The sequence below is a fragment of the Phyllostomus hastatus genome, unplaced genomic scaffold (assembly GCF_019186645.2).
Source record: "Phyllostomus hastatus isolate PE091 unplaced genomic scaffold, TTU_PhHast_1.1 phas_contig_210, whole genome shotgun sequence".
NCBI classification, from domain to species: Eukaryota; Metazoa; Chordata; class Mammalia; order Chiroptera; family Phyllostomidae; genus Phyllostomus; species Phyllostomus hastatus.
Genome location: NW_025333737.1, coordinates 10,392,651 through 10,408,417, shown reverse-complemented (window position 1 = coordinate 10,408,417; position 15,767 = coordinate 10,392,651). Strand labels below are relative to the sequence as shown.

Here is a 15,767-nt window from a genome sequence, read left to right as displayed (position 1 = left end):
CGACCTCCCAGCCCAGCCTGCTGGCCCACTGATGTTCTTTTCATGAAATCTTTGCTAGCAGAAGCTTTGAAAAATTTTGTTAATATAAATACATATAAACTTTAGCATATATATTTTCCCCAAACAAATCTGCAATTCTAAGAAATTCTCAAAGGAACTCCTTTAAGTTTTGTGCACAGATTTGATTTCTCCCAATCTTTTTATTTCTGTTAAGATGCATTCAACCCCACTGAGTGAGCTATTACTTGTAACTGGAGTCATCTTCTGCTGAGAAAGAGCTGTAGAAATTGCCTTTCACAGGTTATTGGAGCCTTTTGAGCCTTGGTTTTCATACTGAAAAATAAAAGTAAAAACAGAATTTTGTGAGATGTAAAAGGAGATATTTTTTATAAAAGTGCTTCATAAATGATAAAAATTCTACATGTGTATTAGTTTTATACTTGTGGTAACAGTTCTTCACTTTCTAATATAGATAGTCTTTACTCCAAATTCAAAATGTATAAGTCTACCCCCGAAAAAAGAAAAAGATGTCTTCCCATGTAGGAAAGTTTACCTAACACCAGGCATCTGGAACCATGACAGATGTTGGAAATTCAAAGGTACGATTTTCAAAGAGTTTGCAGTAGAGTGAGGGAGAATGAGAACAACAATTAGAGTAATCTAATTTTAGATTTCTATATTTGTGCTCTGACCTTGGCAATCAAGCCAGAAGACCTCCAATACAGTGCCTGTGCAAGAGATATGAGCACCCGCCTCTCCGCCATGGCTGAGAAACTCCATGGCATCGCCTGTTATGCCATGTGCATTCAATGTCAAGGTCTTGTGCTTTTTGTTGTTTGTTTGTTTCTTTTTTGTACTGGAGTTTGTAAGGTTGGCCTTTATGCACCTGGACCCTGGCACTATGTGAAGGAAAGGTGTTGTTCTTGGCAAAACACTCGGTAACAAACCTATCAGATTACAGAGTGGATTTCCTTTTTCTTGGGGCATTGGACTCTATTCAGGGGGCAAGAAGGATAGGATTTCACAGCTAGTTGGGACATGCTGGTCATTTCTTATTCTCTTTCTTTCCCAGAAAAGAGTGTAGTCTCCTGGCAGACCTCCTGCTAGGGTCAATGCCCCAACAAGAAACACGTTTGGTGCCCCAGATGCCTTCTGCTGACTAAAGTGGCTTTGTTAACCCAAAACATAACAACTGCTTCCCAAGAACAAGAGGTAGGCTCTTCCTGGAACTTCCAGCCAAGTGAAAGTGGCCTCGCTCTCTCACATGGGAAAGGAGCTGTTTCCACCAGGGTTGGTTGTATAAGAAAACCTCCTCTCCTAACCTCGGTGTCCAAAGTAATTTCCCCTCATTGGATTCCATGGAATTCTTTCTCTATCACTTCCTTCCAGATATTATTTCCCACTCTGCTTTCATCGCTTCATTTTGTGGTCAAATCTTCACCAAATTTTTGTGTCACTGAAATCTTTCTAGAAAATTGGCTAAAATGAAGCATGTCTATTTTCCTTTGACTTTTTTTTCTTAAAAAGCAAGTAGTGTTTCTGAGAAAAAATTGGGTGGAGACTCATTTTGTGCACCACCCTGCCCTAGCACACACACACACACTGCTTGCACATACACATAAAACTACATGTACTCTGTGGTGACCCCCAGAGTCACTGTGAAGCAGTCTGTCTTTGGATGTCGGTAGGATGAAAGGGGAAATTCTGCCCAGAAACTGTACAAACACCACATAATTTTAGGCTTTTGGCCTGAATTATTTATTGTCCATTATATGTGTTATACTTACAAGAAAGGAAATAATAATAATAGTAGGGTCATGGTAATTTTTTTCTTTATAATTTACATATAATTTCCACATTTTTACAGCAAAAATTTATTACTTTTCTGGATCTCATTCAAGATTATTGGGTGGAGCGCACAGTTTATTTTTCCCATTCCCTTTTTCTTTGTTTTATTATAAATGCAGTCATTTATAAAATATCATCTGAATACCACTTTCACCAAAATCCATATAGATTTTGGATGTGTGGCGTTCTCATTTAAAATTTTTTTTCTAAGTAGTTTGTAATAACCAAAATGTTATCAAAATGAGTCTTAAAATCTCCAATTGAATATTTGTTTTATTTCTTGTATTTTTTGGGGAGGAGTCTATCTTCCCTTTTGTTTTTAATTTCTAATTTTACTGAACTATGGTCAGAAAACATGTAATATATTATTTTCTCTAAAACACAATGGCCACTTTTCATAAATATCCCAAGACTATTGGAAATGAAGGTACCATTCCTTACCTTTCGTTAGGCACAAATTCTAAGCATTTATATGCCTGCTCTTTCTGTAATTCCAGTAGTCAACATGCTGCAACCCTTTTTATCTGTGGAACATTCTGACTACAGAGATAAATGGGTGTCAGTCTCTGCCGCAAGGGTGACAGAGTCCGTTTCTACTTATATTTCTGATGGCACTTTCTGTCTTTCTGAAAGACAGAAAGCTTGCTTGTTTGGAGGACTACTAAATCTTATTGTAGAATTACAGCTTTATAAAAAAATTAATTCTCTTTCTGCTTTTTGCCTTGAATTACTATGTCAGACATGAACATGGCAGCGCTGTCCTAGTTTTTAAAGAACTTACCCAGTGCATCTTTTTTTCTCCCTTTATTCTCTTCTGTAAATTTTTGTCTGATATTTAAACCAATTTTGAGGAGAATAGTTATGATTGTTATGATAGTGACATCTTTTCCATTTTTCTTGTTCTCTCTCTTTCCTGCTCTTTAGTGTATGGATATGTTTGTCTGTACTTTTTCTTCTATTGACATATAAATATATAGTCTACCTTTCATTTCAGTTGTTGCCCTCATGCGTTTAACAATTGTATTTGAACACATCATTCTGAAAATGCCTATTATTTATTTGCATATATCTATTTTCAATAAGACAAAAATATGCTTTCATCTCTCTACATCTTATGTGATAAAAACCAGAGCTGAATGAATTTTAGTGCATTTTTTATTTTAAATTTGATGCAAATTCAGTGTGCTCTCTTAATTAAGATGGAACAGACACTACAGTGATTCAAGTGGAATAAAATTTTTTACTACGTCAACAGAGGAATCTGGATTAAGTTGTAAATTCCAGGAAATAGGTCAGGTTGTTAATTTGATATTGAGCACAGCTGCCTTTTATAGTCTGGTTTTGCAAGCCCACAACTTACCTTTACCCAACACTGCATGCGGTTATTAAAGGACCACTCTGCACTTAAACAGATCCCCTGAGTTATTCTGATGCACTGGGGTTCGAGAACTCCTGCCTTAGACCAAATGTGGATAGCTGGGGTTCCAGCCACTTTCTAAGCCAGTAAGCTTGGGGTGGGACCCAAGAATCAGCATTTCTAACACATCCTTAAGTGGTGTACACGAAACACTGCCCCGGGGTCCCCACATGAGGAACATGTCTAGTGCGATACATTGTGAACAAGAACCCTGGGTAGAGTACTGGCATAGACTAGGTCTACAGCCTTGTGAAAGGCATTTACTCTTCCACAATTCTATTTCTTTTCCAAATAAAGGGGCAGAAGAAGGAGGGCCAGATAGTTTCTGAAGTTCAACTGACTCTAAGTTATTTTTTATTTCCTCTCTCTGAAGAGGCCATGGTTTATTTTGTACCATTTTTGACAAAAGAATGACTCACATTATTGCATTTATCAGTGACTTTGAGATAATTGCATAAAGATGATCATTTTTAGTATTTATATGCCAGTGGAAATTTCATACAAGGAGATACAATAGATTTGTTAGAGGCAAAAAACAAGCACCCCAAAACCATGAGGAAAGGAAAATTCAAACAGAAGAGAGAGTAGCTTACATAACTCGTGCCATAGATATTTATATATTTAAATCATGGGTCTAAATGTCTTAATGTTTTTAGAAGCTAAGTTATGGGGAAACAGTGAAAATGAGATAAATGGTTCAAGCAATACATAAAGTACTGTGGTGCTCCAAGGCTGAATGAAGGAAAACCTATTCAGGGAGCCTAGTTAGAAGAGAAGATTTGGGTAACAGGGAGCTTTTGAGATAAACCTTAAATGATGGCTATGATTAGAATAGGTAGAGATGGTAGGGAGGACATTCCAAGCCGCAGGCCCACTGCAAACACACATCTAGACCCAAAATACCCAAAGCTCTTCTTGATAAGCACAAGGGACCCATTATTGTCTATGGCAGGGATTTTGTCCCTCTGGGAACCATTAACAGTGTCTGAAGACAGTTTTGGTTTTCACCCTTTGGAGTGGGTGGGAATGCTAACTGGTTTTCACAACTTGCAGTGGGCAGGCATTTAATGGGTAGAGGACAAAGATGCTGCTAAACATTCTGTAATGCACAGGACAGCCCCCTACAACAAAGAATTATTCAGTCCAATATGTCAACAGAGCCACGGTTGAGAAAGCCCTGGCCAAGAGTGTAGCTACTTTGAGACATTAATGGGAAATAAGTTTAGGAAGTAACTTAAGGATTTTAAATGATTTTACTTGGAATAGAGGGTTGTGGGCAAGCACTGAGGTTTTCTAAGTAAGAGGCTGGAACAGCTATGGTGCCTTTTAGAAAGATGAAGTGTCAAATACACAGAGTTGATTGGAGGAGGAAGAGATGAAGACAGGAGCTGGGTGGACTAGTTAAGAGCCTATGGCAATATTTCAGGGGTGAGGTAGTAAATGCTTGAACTTGAGAATAGAAAGGAAGTGATTGATTCCAGAGCCACAGCAGAGAAGAATATACATGACTTGGCAACTGGTTGAATCATGGGAGGAGAAAAAGGTGTCTGGAATTGCTGAAGGTTCATCACAGCATGGCTAAATGAAGAAACAGGAGTCAAGAGAGAGCGCTGGCTGGAAGAAGAAGGAATACACATTTGTTTTAAGGCCTGGGTGGGACATTTATAGGTGAACACATCAAGTAGGCTGCTAGAAGGCAGAGAGATTGAAAGTAACACTTCTGTCTATGTTCTTAAACCCTTCCAGTTGGATGGAATCCAAGTTGCCACCCTCATTTGCAACAGCACAATCTTTTCAGTATTAGGTGGAAGGGGGCATAGGCTTGGCCCCTCAGTGATTCAACTAGAGGCCAGTTCATTCAGTCTCATCCTGGCCTTGCATTATTAGAGTTCACTGAGCATTTAATAGTAGTTAAGGGGAGTAATATTGACTGTAAATCGTGTCTGCTTCTGTGTACATCTTCCATGATTTCAGGGTTGTGAATTTGCAAGCCACATTTGTTTTCTGGGCACGAGTTCACATTTATGTAAATTATCTTCACATGCTGCTACAAATCCACTCAAGTCGACTGTTCAGCACATCCCAACATGTATATTTGAGAGGCTTCCATGAATTACATTCTTTGTTCTAATCCTGCATTGACTCATTCCCATGCATTTGCCATCACTCCTGCTGCAACTTGACCCACGGTGCAATGTTAGTCTTGTTATATATGTCTTACTTTCCAGTGGGTAGAGAGGCTATCCCTCCTCCTCCTGTGTGCAGCATGAGTAGATATAGAGGAGGCCAGGAATTAATCACTGCCCACAGCTGATGAATACAGCAGCCAGAAACAGGCATCTTGATATATTCATCAGATGGAACCATGGTTTGATTCCTTCTGATTTATGTAAGGTGTATTTGCTTCCACTTCAGGATTTCCTTATGCTTCCAGCTCCCTAGAGTCATGCAATGCTAGAGTCCATATATATTCTGTATTTTCCAATCATATATTTTGCCATGCAATTTGAGTTTATGATACAAAGAGTAAATAGGGTATGAGGAGAATAAATCCTGGTCAGATACAAAATTTCTTTCCACGTCCTACGAGCTTTTTGTTAACTGGTTTGTCAAAGTGCCACACCAGTTGTAGAAGTACATATATTCCGTGAACTTTGTTGGCTCAACTGAATTTGGTACCTAAGATCTTTGGGGAACTTGTCTCCATGTCCAGTAGTCAAACTCACCCAATAAGATGAACATGAACCTGGGTGATCCACTGTGAAGCCTGCTAAGACACTGTCACTATGGCAAGCCCCACCAGGTTGGGAAAGGACAAGGTGAAGGTATTTCCTTCTAGTCTACCACCTTCCCCATGCCATGAAAGAGCAACTCCAGCCTGGCTAGTTGGGCAGTGCCACTGATCCACCATGCTTGGGACCAACACTTTCTCCAATGGACTCATCTACCCCTTATTGACCCAGGAAGCTGAGAAACTTGCATCTTCCAAGGCTACATCTCTGCCTCATCCATGGCAAAATCCATGTCCTGGATATTTTTGCCTGGCTGCCAGACCACCATTCCCTTCATTGCCACTTCCATTTTCATGTGCAGACTGCGTTATGCACATTCCCAAGTTTATAGTAATCATCGCAAATACTTTTTGAGGCAGATGGTATCATAGTGGGCAGCTTAAATGTAAGAGAGACAAAGAAAAGCTTTTTCAACCTTAGAAAATGTGGATTCTTGAAAAGCTATGGAAGGGATTGAGATTCCTCATCTAAAAGGATTAAGACAGCTAAGTGCAGATTTTATTTAATCATCTGGACTTGCAGGCCAACAAACTGGACCTTGGGGCTCTGGCAGGGCCTTCCAGAAAGGCCTATGTACCAAATAATTTGCTTAGGGGACTAAAAAGGAAAAAGACAATACCTTTAGAAATAAATTCTTTCTTTCATATAAGACCCAGTCTGTCACAATCTTTCTTCCTGTTATTGTACCAGTCTGGAACATCTTTTGGAAAATGTCACTTTCAAACCCTAAAATTCAGCAGCAGCAGGGATATAATGTTATAGAGAAAATTGAGAAGATGCTATTAACAATCTCTCAGATCTGTGGCAAGTGTTTCCAATGGTCTTTGTGACCCAGTGAGCACTCCTCCAGAGTTTGTCAAAAATGACCACTAGGGCTGAACTGGGAACTGATGTCCATTGCTGCCTAAAAATCATTTTAGTCCAACTGCTCCTGGGAATTGCTGTGCAGGTCTCCCACCTTTTCATTTTACGCACATGTTTTATGCCTCTGCACACACTTACCTTAGCCCTGTGTAGACATGTATTATTTTCCCTTGTATCTTAAACAGTTTCCTCTGTCCCATTCTTGCCAGTGACAATCTTAGATGGGAAAACTGCACTCCTGTTGCCTCATGACGTTTTGTCTGAGAATGGGGAAGGGGTTTATCAATTCTACAGATTTAATGATGTTATCTGATGTTTCCATGAAACCTCAGTTTAGAAGTACTTAGGGTCCATAATGAATAAACAGTTTTCCCTAAGAACTTTAAAATAATTCTTAAAATATAAACTACCTATATTAATCTAGAGACTCCTGGAAAACAAATTCTTTAGGTCATTAATTCAAGTCCTATGAGTAAGGACCAGGCCTCAGTTAATTAAACCAAACAAATCTAAACTGCCTGGAGTGTCACATTCACAGTATCTCAGGATATAGATATGTGCTAACTAAACAGCCTTCATCTCCTATATTCAGCAGACAATGACTTAGTGTAAGTAACTAAAGATAAATATTTTTAATGGCAAGGAAAACGAGTCCTCAAGGCCACTGACCTAGCCTTTGGCAATCTTGTTAACTTTAGGTCTTCCTTTTAAAGAATGACAGGAAAGCTTAAATTGTTCAGGATAATTCTGGACAATCTTTGAAACTTTGTAGAACTTTCATAAAAACACCACATTTGAAAAGGGTCACTGTGATCTTGGGAAAGTGTGGTCAATAACATGGGTCTGAATTTTAGAGAGTTCTGACCATTTTCTTTTCTTAAGTAGCAAGGTTCCCAAGAAGTGAAGTATTTTGGCATTTTTATAAAAACAGCTTAGCGATACCAAATGAATAGTGTGTCAGAGTAAAGATAAAGCTGTTTTCTGGAAATCACAGTCTGAAGTTATGTATATACTATGTCACACTAGAACAGTTGCTTGCGTTCGGCAATGTTGAAGTTTGAAAGAAAATCATGAAAAAAGAATCAGATATCATTGTGTTCATGGATATTAAGAAGTTGCTTCATCTTTGGTTTTCAGACTAGTTCCACGATAATCAATATGTTTGCCATGTCAAAAATGTCAGGTTACTTCTTAGATGGATACATATGTAAACAAAACAAAAAAAAAACCCTATATTTTTCCTGAGTTTGCTTGTAATTGGAGTGAAATTTTCCCCCTGCTTTTGCTATAGTTAGTCAAATACTCTCTTAACATAACATCAACAGAAATAAAAATCAAAGCAACTTTTCTAAATGCCACATACTGTTAAGAATACTTAACACCCAGCATTATTTTACTTAAGCCTTAACAAAACATTTGAAGCCTTAACAAAACATTACCACTCTCATTTTCACATAGAGAAACTGAATCAAAGAGATTTTAAGAAACTTAATCAAAATTAAATTGTTCCTGGGAGAGCCAGGATGTCAGCCCAGGCCTTTTTGAGTCAAATCAATACTAATACCTGTGTTTACTAGAAAGGACCACTGTTTGTGTGACCACACGACATAGGGGAAGTGATATTCCCTTATTTGAGATTTATCTGAATTGATCTGATCCATATTTATTCCTTTGTAGTGTCTTATGAATCACTAATCTTATTGTTTTCTTTGTCCACAAAGTGCAGGCTTTCAGTGGAAACAATTCTACATTACCTAACTTGTATGTTAACTCCTACTTCCCATAAGGGCCTGTATCTGGCCCTCAGACTCATTGGTGACAACTTATATTACAAATTCTACAACTGCCATTCATTTGTTTCAATAAAAAGGGCACAGTGAGTATAAAGACAAGTCTTCAGAAGTCAATTTAAAAGTCTCTGGAATGAAGGAGTTACATGATATTATACAGTACATGCAAAAGCAACTCTCAAACACTGGCTAAGTAGACGCCAAATGTATGACTACTCCCATATGCAGTGTCTCTGTTCTTCTGAAGGCAGTGTTGACAGAGTTAAAATTAACTGCCATGTTGATCACTGGAAGGCTAACCATGTTTAGGAAATGTGTAATTAGTTATTTTGTTCACATTTTATTTTTAGTTTCTATGACTTTTTTGGTATTCTTTCATCTAGTCCTATTGGATTTGTAGTTAACCTCCTTTGGTGGAGATTTATAACTCTTATAGCTGCATACAGCTTGGCACAGTGTCATTGATAAATGGGCATTTAGCCATCCAATTTATTTCACTGAGTGTAAGCAGGTTGACCCATGGTTACCTTGTGTGACATTTAAGTACAGTAACTAATTCCATAGGCACTTAATCTGCCAAAGGGAGTACTTTAAAAAGGGATGGCCAAGTCAAAGCACTTTTATCTACTTGGGAGTCCTCCACAAAAGAACCCCCCCAAACAACAAAATTTACAAGAAAAAGAAAAAAAATAAGAAATATCTTGCTTAATGGAATGAGGAAATGACCACACTGTGACACTAACAGTGATGGACCTGTCAATATGATGGAAGTTGATTCATTCTGAAGAAGGTCCGTAGGAGAAACTGTGCCTAGAGATCTTAAGCAATGTGGCTGATTTGTTCCCCTTAAAAGTGACAAACTTCAAATTCCAACCAATGACCATTTTCTTAGAAAAACAAAATTTGGGAGCATGAGACAACCCCCACCAAACCCAATTCTGTGGAGTCCTAGCAGCAGCCTCAGAATAGTAAGAAGACAGAGAGGAGGGGCCTACGGAGGCACCACCATTTCCCAGAATTCAACTTCCCAGCTCAGAGGAATGTGCTAAGGGAGGCAGGCTGGAGAGGAGAAGCAAAGCACCAGTCCTTCCAGAGCAGTGAAAACAAAGTGAGAACCACAGACATGATCATGGAACAGAGGACCTGTGGTCCTCAGACTAGAGCGGGAAGAACAGAAAATCTAAGAACATATTCTCAGAGCAGAGGGCCAGTGGAAGAGGTGAGATGTCCTGAGTAAGCAGCCTCTGGGAGACAGGGCAAAACTGACACTAGCAGAAACCCTGGCACGGGTTCGCGCTCAGTAAACATCCCTTGGATGACTGAAAGAGGAAAGGAGAGAAGGAGGGGACAGGAGAGGATAACAGGCAAGTGAGAAGACAGTAGCAGGCACCTACCCTTCCTTGTTCCCATGTTTACACCCCGGCCGCATACAGATGCGGCCTTTGTTGACTTTTTGATTCTCTACCAAATGTCAAGAGCTCATGTGATGTTCTGGGATTACCTACCTCTGGGCCAGAATGGTTCCTTGTGTTCTATCCTGAACTCACAGGACACAGAGCAGTGGTCCATATCTCCTGAGAAGTCCTGGAATAATCAACAGGTATAATTTCTCTCTCACACTTTTTTGAGCAATCATTAAAAATAACTGATGTAGAGTTAGTTTTAACAAAGTGGCTATCTTTGCATTCCATGAAGATTCAATAGAAGAATATGTTTTTATATTTTAATTGGTGTCAATATAAATCTTTGTGTTGGTGTCAAAGTCAGAAACACATTAGCTTATAAACCCATGTGTTTTAAATGTGATCTATGTCTTACTAATATTTGGTAGAGTTTCTTAAAGTAATTTTGGGTTCAGATTTCTCATGTATAAATTGGTAACAATAGTATCTACCTTGCCGGTCTTGTGTGAAGTTATAAAAGAAAAAAAGTATACGAAACAGCTAGCACAGTGATTGTTACATTGTAGAGTCTAACTTTCCCTATTTTAGACAGATCCTAATTTAATTATATTTTCTGTATTTGTCTTTCCTAGAGTAGTTTGGAACCATTTTTTGAAAAAATCACATTCAAGTACTTGAAAGTTATAAACTAGAGAAACTAAAATTTAACATCTCTAAACTATTTGAAACAATTATTTAAACTTAAAAAATTTAATACCTAAAAGTGAAGGGTCATCTACCTAGATTGAAGGTATAAGTGTATGCTTGTTCCTTACAGTTTGAACAAAATTCAAAGTTAATTTTTTCTCTGACTTCCTATGCTTCCCTTTACTTGTCAGTGTCAGAGATTCAAAGACTGTGGGTCACCTTCAGGTACTGGTTAAGGTAAACATTATAAGGTGGGAAAGTTGCAAGAGGGCTTCTTACCAAGTCCATCCCTGACAGTGGGAGGAGCTCCCTGCAAAGGATGGTTGGGCCTAGATACGATGCTCTGACCAAAGATGGCAACATCAGGTCACCGGGACCTCCCAAGGGAAGAATCTATGGCCTGCCTATCAGCCTGTGTTCATGGACTGGTTCTCAGCTGGGGCTGTACTGATCTCCAGGGGGCATTGGGAATACGTGTGGGTGTTTTTGGATTTCACATTGACTATAGGATATTTCTAGTTATTTCTAATATTTAATGCCAGGGAACCCGGGATGTGACATACACTCTTGCAATGTAATAGGAAGTCTACAAATAAAAAAGTATCCCTTTCAATTTGCATTCCCATGCATTTAAAAACATTACTATACACACATATGCATGTGTACCTATATATGTCTCTATAGTATGTAACATACATATACGCAGGACAAAAATATTATCCATCCAAGGTGTTAATATAAGTAAATGTAGAGAATGACTGATGCACTTGACAGTTGACCTGCTTAGGGACTTATCTTGTCTCTTGAGAATGTTGACTCTCAAATCATTCTCCAAAGGTACAACTCTTGGGAACAGAATTGCATGTCCCTACCACACCCGGCTTCTGTTAAATATTTAGAACAATAACAGGTATCTAAGAATCATAACCTGCTTATTATCTTTTTTAACCTCAAGGTTTAAAGGTTCTCCCTCGAAGAAGTTATTGCCAGAAGGCTACTTTGGGTAGGTAGTAAATCTGCGTGTGCACCTACGCACAATGTATCTTCCTTAGGAATGGATACTTTTTAAAGAAAGATTTTTGTAGGTGGTTCTTTTTTTTCTGGCATGGCGTTTATATTGGGCTCCACCTCCACATTCTCTCCTTTAGTTGCATTTTCAGAAAGCCAACTCACAAGAAGATATGTATTTTTCTTTGTCTTCTACCAGGGTGGAACCTCTTCTTACTTCTGTACACTGTCATAAACAGATGCTATAGAACACAAAGTCTTATTTTTAGTGGCAACTTGTCTTTTCTAACCTCATGCAGACCTGAAAAACACTACATCCTAAGAAAATGGAAGATCGCAACACATTGGTGAAAAGTTCAGTAGAAGAGTGTGTTACTTTAAAGCCGTATTGTTCAGCTGAAGTATTTTGTGGGCTTGCTTATTTTTCTTTTATTTTTTAAAGTTATCCCAATATTATTTATTATTGTTGTTGTTTTATTGTTGGCACTATTACAGACGTCTCCCATATCCCTCCCCTTTCCCCTCTCCACCCAGCCCCCCACCCCGCCTGCCGTGACTGTCAGCAAGTTGTTGCTGTGTCCACGACCTTCCTGGGTACCTGGGCTGGAGGTTCTGGTTTTGCAGTGTCTCCTGCGGGGGTGGAGCCATTGTCTAATTCTTCCCAGTCAAAATTTGCAGTGCCAAAGGAAAACATAGGGTTTTATCAGAAATATTTACTGAGAGTGCAAGTTATAATTTGGGAGGAGGAAAGGGAAATCTTAACGTGCACCAAACTCTTGCTTGTTGTCAGAATAACCACGGTAGCAATTGAACAGTTTGTGTGTTGCCCAATTCTAGTGCAGACTCCACTGGTCAAGAACCAATATCCTTAGATCATCTGTGTTTAATTTAACACGAATCCTCATATTATTACTTTATTTGTGAAAGATGAAAGTTAAAATGGGTGTATGTATTTCTGGCAGTATCTACATTAAGAGCTTTATTTCTCAGAGGAGGAATTTTCTCTGAATATAATAGGAGTATATGTTCACCAGGGTCAAATTCTCCATTGAACATATAGTATTTTTTAAAGACTTTGTTTTTTTAGAGTCATTTTAAGTTCGTAGCAAAGTCGAGAGGTGGTTACAGAAATTTCCCCCTGCATGCCCTGTCCTCACACTTACCTCCCTTCCCCCAAGATCAATATCCCCCATCAGAGTTACATCTGTTAGAACTGATTACCCTACATCAACACATTATAATGACTGCAAATCCACAGTGTACATTAGGGCCGCTCTTGGTCTTGTGTATGCTGTGGGTGTTGTGGTTAAAATACCACAACTCATGTTCTAAGGCAGAGACTGAGTTCATGAGATCAAAACAAGTCTCTCCAACATCTCCCCAGTACCGTAATTGAAGTTATGTCAATAATCAGGATTTCTATTTCATTTGCCAAACTCGTTCTATCTTAACCTGCTTTCATATTCAATTACACTTCCTGGTTTTATCTCAGACTGGAAGTGCCAAAATGTAGCAAGAAAGGCAGTCCCAGCCTTACTGGAAATGAGAAGTGCTTATAGGTTCATGAAAACATGAAACCCTATTGTGAAATGTCTAATCCAGTTGCACAAATTTAACAGTTTTTATTTCAAACTTCCCCACAGAGCCTGGCATGTGAGAGAAAACCTATCCATGAGTTCTACTTCACTGAATGAAGGGATGTTAAGAGAGGAGTTTGCAGTACTTTGGAGTGCCCACCCAAGGGCAACTGAGAACACGCGTGTCCTGCCACGACCTCTGTCCTGCTCGCTGCTCTTGGGATGTGGCTGATGTTCTGGGCACAACAAGGTGGCTCCTGTGGCTTACTTCTGAAATAATAAATAGAGGAAAATATCTATTTAAATGAACAAATTAGAGTATCAACTCTTTCCCTCAGGCCACACATAACTTTTTAAAAAAATACTATATCTGATAACTTACAGGAGGCATTATTGGTACCACAATGTCCATTTTGGTGGTGAACAGACCCTCCTGGAACTCTAAGCATAAGTGTCTATTTATCGACAAAATAAAATATTAAGTTAGCATTTTATTTTGATGATAGAGAAGGTAACATGAACAAAAGTGAAAGTGCAATTTTTTTAGGAGTGGAGTATTTTCTTTTTTTATTTTTAAAAAATTTTTTAAAGATTTTATTTATTTATTTTTAGAGAGGGAAGGGAGGGAGAAAGAGAGAGAGAGAGAGAGAGAGAGAGAGAAACATCAATGTGCAGTTGCTGGGGGCTGTGGCCTGCAACCTAGGCATGTGCCCTGACTGGGAATTGAACCTGCGATACCTGGTTCGCAGCCTGCACTCAACCCACTGAGCTACGCCAGCCAGGGCAGGAGTGGAGTATTTTTTATTTAAAACAGAATAATCAGTTTTTACCCTCTCACTCAACCCAAGCCAGATCCTGTGACTGAAAAAGAGGAGCATATCAGCACGCTTAGCTGTAGCAATCGGGGACTCTCCTCTGGTCTTCCTTCATTTGCTGTCCTACACGGGCGTGTCGTGTTTGCATTCTGGTTACTGTGGCATTTGCAGCAGGGCCCTAGCTTGATTTTTCTCTGTATTTTATATCCTTCAGAAATCTCAAGCTCTAATGACTAAAATCCTGAAAAGGTTTTAGGTTTTTCAGATGTTAACAAGATAAGATGTGTGCTCTATCTACACAATGAAAACCATTTTGGTTGATTTTGATTTTTGTAGTAAGTCACATATATCCTTAGTAGATAGGACCATAAATAGAGTTTTTCACTCTGCAAAATGTGGGTGTGTAGATACAGTGCTATTATCTAGCTATTGATCTTCCAAGTCACGGTTCTTCATTAGATAACACCAGTATTGCCGGTTCATCTACTACTGTGGCCTCTTTCACCCTTTAGAATCACAGGGCTCAGATTCCAAGAAAAGTTAGAGGGCAAGCCTGTAAGGAAGGTACCTATTCCAGCCTTCTCACCTTGCCTCTTACAAAACAACTCTCTTTAGGAAATGACTTCACCAGTCTTAGACTCTGTAGTTTGGTACCTACACACAATTCAAACGTCCTTACACAAACAAAAAGAGAATATGGACCTGAGTTAGTGCTATAATTAAAATATTAAATACAGTATATCCGTGTGAGTGTGAAGTTCTTCCCAAATCATACCAAAACATTTATGGTGCCCATCTCTGGGAGATGGGGTTATGGACAATTTTATGTTCATGATGAAAATTAGATGCATTTGCTATGTTTTATAATGATGGACATGTGAACATATCAGGACAAAACATAGACTTAGGGTGTGATGGGTGAAATGCAGTGAACATTTCTCTCTGTTGAAAGCCCTTCATTTCATATTCAAACACCGAGTTGTTTGTTGGAGGTGCGGGCTGCTCTTTGACCAACAGAAACACATAATAATATATGATGTGCAACGGGGGGGGGAAGGCAAACAGAGCACCATGTGACCGAATGAGGCCTGGGGAAGTTATAAACATGCTACGTGTTTGAAAAGAGCTGCAGCCACTGAGCAAAGTGAGTTTCTGTCTGATGAAAAGGGTGTTAATCTAAAGTCTCACAAGGGTGGTGCACACAGGTATGAATGTGACCTTGAAAATATATATTTATTTGACTTATTCTTTTGAATAGTCTTCAATTGTCTTTTGTGGTAGACTTAAAACTCCTTCATAAGAAGAAGTCAGTCAGTTTCCTTCACATCGTGCCTCCCCTCCCTGCATCCCCGTGTTTTGGGACATAACGGTGCTCAGTAAATATTCACTGAATGAATGAATTAAATGAATGAAAAATATACAAACAGGAACCCTCTTTATTTTGATCTTCCTCACTGTAGCTTTTCTCTGAGTTTTTTTTAGCCATTCCTTTTGTCCACTCCTTAAATGTTGTTTTTCTTTAAAGTCCTGTTCTCATTCTACCCTATTTAATTTCATTCCTTCAAT

The 15,767-nt window shown here is 38.8% G+C and overlaps 1 protein-coding gene across 2 annotated transcripts in view; it reads left to right on the top strand.

The window, feature by feature from the left end:
• KCNJ2 (potassium inwardly rectifying channel subfamily J member 2) overlaps positions 1-13,577 on the top strand; it is a 30,817-nt gene extending 17,240 nt beyond the window's left edge. The window contains exons 1-3 of one of the 2 annotated variants that reach the window (XR_006785405.1): positions 10,249-10,311; positions 11,757-11,804; positions 13,453-13,577. The gene's annotated coding sequence lies outside the window, so the exon portion shown is untranslated. Of the gene's footprint in view, positions 1-10,248; positions 10,312-11,756; positions 11,805-13,452 lie in introns of those variants that run through there. The other variant, XR_006785404.1, reaches the window with a different exon arrangement.
• Positions 13,578-15,767: the final 2,190 nt, after the last annotated feature.